Raw genomic sequence first — 5,080 nt, 5'->3', positions numbered from 1 at the left:
TCTTTTTTTTTTTTTTTTTCACCAAATTATCCCTGATGGCTGGCATATTATCGGAATTCAGAAAATATGTTTTAAATGAATGAATAAGTTGGTAAAAGTGATGAAGGTAGCCAGAGGATTGATCCAAGATCAGGAGTTGCAGAACAAGTGCAATAGCAGGACCAAGAGCAAGAGAAGGGTTAAAGTGATTTAATAGGGAGTCTGGAATAGACATCTGTAATATTTGTAGTTGCTCTTCTCATTTCCCATTGAATAGCACTACTAGGATACAGTGCTCCCTGACCCACTACAGAAGGGTCATCCCTCTACCTGTCACCTAACAGCCAAGGCGGGGACACGTGACCTAGATTCACCCATTTGGATATTCTCATCCATCTGGGACCAGTAGCATTGGCATCACCTGGGAGCCTTAGAAATACAGAATCTCAGGGCCCACCCAGATGTACTGAATCTGCATTTTAACAAGATCCCACATGATTCATACATATTAAAGTGTGAAAAGCACTGGCTTAGAACACATTCATACTGGTGGAGTTGAGAGTCCAGCAGTGGCAACAGCAAAAGGAGCAAGGAGACATATCCTTATCAACTAGTTCTTATGGCATGCTTAGTCATGGGTCCTGCTACCTGCCCATCCTTCGTTCTACCAAGACTACTTGGTCCACCAGCTACTCACACAATGCTGTATAATAAACAATCATAAAATCTCAGGGACCTATAATAAAAAGCATTGTTTCTTGCTCATACACAAGCCAGTTACCTGGGGATATCTGTTTCAGGCTGCAGTGTACAAGCTGGCTGGGGTATCTTTACCAGTCTTTCATTCTTCTGGGACTAGCAGGTTACCCAGAGAATGCTTCTTTTATGATGGAGATCAGAAGCTCTCAGGATGAGTGGAAACACGAATGCCTCTAAGGCTACAGGCATACTGTCTTTTCCTCCAATGCTTCAATGTCCAAAGAAAATCACGTGGGAAAATCCAGCACCATATTTCTCCCAGGGAAGTTGATAGAGGATAGGAAATAAATATTTACCGAATGACAAACCTAACACATGCCACCCCTTTTCCAAGCCTGTTTTCCAACTTTCCCACGGGTTCTTGAAACCCGTTAATATGCTTTCAGTAGGTTCCTTTTCTGCTGAAGTTAGCCGGAGTCAGTTTCTATCACTTGAACTCTAAAACTCTCACTGATTCACGGGAGGAAGTCCAGGTCAAATAAGGAAGGAGGTAGAGCCCAGGGACGCAGCTGTCAGACCTTGGAGAAGGAGCACTCGGAGACTAGAGTGCACAAGATGGCTTGAAAGGGATTAAGGATGAATAGAGAGATGGGAGATTTTGACCAGAGACTAAAATACTGGAGTTGAAATGGCTCAAGGTATGGCTACAGGAATGAGTTTCTGAAACAAGTCTCCCATGTGGTTATGAAAACTCTTAGGATTCTCCAGCAATACACATCAATAGGCTGTATAGATATAGATATATGGATTTATGAAAGGAGATTTACTAGAATTGGCTCGTGTGCTTATGGAGGCTGATGAGTTCCACAACAGACCACCTCCATGTTGGAGACCCTGGGATGCTGGTAGCATAGCTCAGTCCAAGTCCAAAGGCCTCAGAACCAGGGAAGCTGATGGTATACCTCTCAGTCTGAGGTGTAAGATCTGAGATCCTGGAGGACTGCTGGTATAAGTTCTGGAGTCCAAAGGCTGGAAAACCTGGAGTTCTGTTGTCCAAGGACAGGAGTGGAAGAGTGTATCCCCGCTCAAGCAGATAGATAGATACATCAGCCTTTCCTCTGTTTTTGTTCTCTCAGGACCCCTGGCCAATTAGATGGTACTTGCCCACATTGAGGACAGATCTTCTTCACCTAGTCTACTCAGATTCATACTTTAATCATTTCTGGAAACAACCTCACAGATATACCCCCAAAATAATGCTTTACCAATTTTCTAGGCATTCCTTAATCTACTCAAGGTGACAACTAAGATTAACCATCACAGATGGGGATGAAGTCTGGATTAGCAAGGTGAGTCAAATGCCACATTCTACCGGCACACTATACAGATAAGTGACAGGAGGGTCATATGGTTATCAAAGGGATAGGAGGGAAGAGAAGAGTAAGGTTTTTTGAGTGCTGGGCACTATAATGGGTATTTTACAATCATCGCTTCCTGTAATCTTCACAAAAATTGTCCAATGTATTTTACAGGTGAGGAAACCAAAGCTCATATTAAGTGAAATAATTTGCCCAATGTAACCCAGCCAGTAAAAGGGGGTGCAGTGGAGATTCAAGTCTAGTCTGACTACAAAGTCTGTGCAGCTTCCCATTAAACCATATAGTGTAAAAGCTTCCAGTGGGTCAGTGGGAGCAGGCAAGTCTAAGTGTTGGTTCTGTTGTATAATAAGAAGAACATGGGAACATGTCAACCTGCCCTGCAGAGGTTGCAAGGACATTTGTGTCCTCAGGGGCAAGATAGGTGTCAGTTAAGGATGGGATGAGGTGAAAGGCTATTTAGGTAGGGAAGTTTGCCTTCAATTGCAACACAAGTTTGGAGAAGGGAGGTCACCAGTGGAAGATAAGCCCAAGAGAAAGACTTGCAGAAATAGGGAGATGAAAGTCCTACAGTGAGAGGAAATGGGGGGAGCTTGCATTTTTATGTGCTGAAGATGAAGAAATGTAGAGGCATGGAACTGGTTTGCATCAAAGACCAAGACCATTCTCTACAGGGGAGCAAGAGTGATCCCACTAAATCATTAAACAGAGCATTTCATGTCTCTATTCAAAATGCTACAAGGGTTTTCAACCACAGTCACAATAAAATCCAGAGTCCTAACCAAAGCCTACAGGAGCCTACATGATCTGGCTTCCATTGTAATACCTCAGATCCAAACTCTTACTCATACCCCTTGCTTACACCACTCCAGCCATGCTGACTTCCTCACTGTTCCTCAACGTGCAGAGCACACTGCCACCTCAGGGCCCTTGCGTGGGCTGTTCTCACTGCCTGGAACACAGTCCAGAGTCTTTGCCCTACTAGAGGCCTTCTGTGATAACCCAACATCCCCACACCCTTGCCCATGTTTTATTTTTCTTCTTAGCACTTATTACCACCCAAATTTATTTATTTAGTTATTGTTTGTCTCGCTTCCCACCATGAGAACCCAAGCTCCATGAGAAGCAATTTTTGTCTTTTTGTTTGATTGTTTGTTTGTTTGTTTTAGAAAATGATGTTTATTTTCCACCAGACTTATTTCCATGTTGCTTAAGAGCCTGTGGAAGAACAGCTTTAAGCCCACTCGGTGGTTGTTCCTATGTATTCAGTGGCCTGAGCAGTGGGAGCTATAGACCAGTCTTCTGTGGCAGCCTGAGCACTCCAGTCTTCAGTAGGCAACTGCTGAATAGGCACAGAGGGCACCTGCACGCCTTCAGACCAGCCTGCAACCTCAGGCTGAGCAGCAGTGAACTCAAGAGCTAGGAATTTCAACCTGAAATTCTTCATTGGTCACAGCTTTTTCAGCAGCAGCCTGCTCTTCCTTCTCAGTCTCTTCAGGATCTCTGTAGAAGTAGAGATCAGGCATGACCTCCCATGGTTGTTCATGGCAGATGGTGTCATGCATGCTCAGAACTTCCTGGGCCAGCCTCCACCACATCAGACCCACTGAGTGAGTTCTCTTCTTGCAAGGAATGCCAGTGTCTACATAGTGCAAAGAAGAATCTGTGTTACACAGAACAATGATAGGCAGGTTAACATAAGATGCCTCTGAGAGGCTGGTGGTCAGCCCTGGGATCAGTAAACACCCAAAGATGTGGCTCTCAGAAGGCTGCCAGTGGATCTGGTCAGTGAAAGTTTCAGAAATGAAGTGACTGGCAATTGGAATGGCTCCTGTGGCAGCAGCAAACTTCAGCATGGCCTGCTGGCCAAGATTCCTGGAGGATATGACACTGACATCAGTAGGGTTTTCAATGGCACGAGCTGCCAGCAGAAGCCTCTCCCAGGTCTTCTTCAGATTTATGATGTAGATGCCATCACTTTTCATTTTATAGATGTGCTGTTCCGTTTGGAAGTCAAGGTTGGTGCCATCTAAATGGCTTCCTGCTGCAAGGAACTCGATGACATCCTCCTCTTTCATTTGCAGAACATTAAGGACTCCAGACTTTGTGAACATTTTCCTTTAAGTTATTATGGCAATCCAGAACAACACTGTATGGACCCCTCTCTAGGTAGTGTGAAAAGGGATTTGGTGTGTTTTTTGTACTACTGCATGCCTAGTCCCTAAAACAGCCTCTGGCATATAAGGAGGTACTTGGTTAACATTGTCAAAAGAAATAAATGAACTTCAAATTGAACTGGCTGGTCAAAACATTCTGAATAGAACACTGGAATAAATGTGGCTTCACTGGAGCTGATATAGATATCTGCCTATTGGAGAACTTTTAATTTCCTCTCCCAGCTGACCCCTGGGGGCATTAGGTGGGCAGAAAGTGAAGGGCATCTCCAGGTGCTTGAGTGGGTGGAGGGGAAGCTGATTATAACCTGCCATTGACTCCTGGTGGCGAAGTCTCCCTTAGGATGAGTCATTTCCACTAAGGGCTAAGTTGCTCCATTAATAGCTTCATTTTTATAAGGCTTCTACAATAGAAAAAAATTATAAAAGTTAATATATGGCATATGTAGAGAGAAATCGTGTGGGTTTTTTTTGTTTTTGTTTTTGTTTTTTTAGTTGTTGTTTGTTTGTTGTTTGTTTTTTGAGACAGAGTCTCACTCTATCTCCCAGGCTGGAGTGCAGTGGCACTATCCCATCTCACTACAACCTCTGCCTCCCAGGTTCAAGTGATTCTCCTGCCTCAGCCTCCCGCATAGCTGGGATTACAGGCACCTGTCACTACTCCCAGCTAATTTTTGTATTTTTCGTAGAGACTAAAATAGGGGTTTCACCATGTTAGCCAGGCTGGTCTCAAACTCCTGACCTCAGGTGATCCACCTGCCTCAGCCTCCCAAAGTGCTGGGATTACAGGCATGAGCCAGGAATCTTGTTTTATATACCTATATGTGTATGTATATATTTGTGTGTGTATAG

General features: G+C 44.1%; 1 pseudogene; it reads right to left on the bottom strand.

Annotated features, from left to right (window-relative positions):
- Positions 1–2,894: 2,894 nt before the first annotated feature.
- On the bottom strand, positions 2,895–4,238 carry LOC103220051 (small ribosomal subunit protein uS2 pseudogene; annotated as a pseudogene).
- Positions 4,239–5,080: the final 842 nt, after the last annotated feature.

Source organism: Chlorocebus sabaeus, chromosome 14, assembly GCF_047675955.1.
Source record: "Chlorocebus sabaeus isolate Y175 chromosome 14, mChlSab1.0.hap1, whole genome shotgun sequence".
Lineage (NCBI taxonomy): Eukaryota > Metazoa > Chordata > Mammalia > Primates > Cercopithecidae > Chlorocebus > Chlorocebus sabaeus.
The sequence above is the reverse complement of the archived record's forward strand: the minus strand, read 5'-3'. Positions and strand labels throughout refer to the sequence as shown.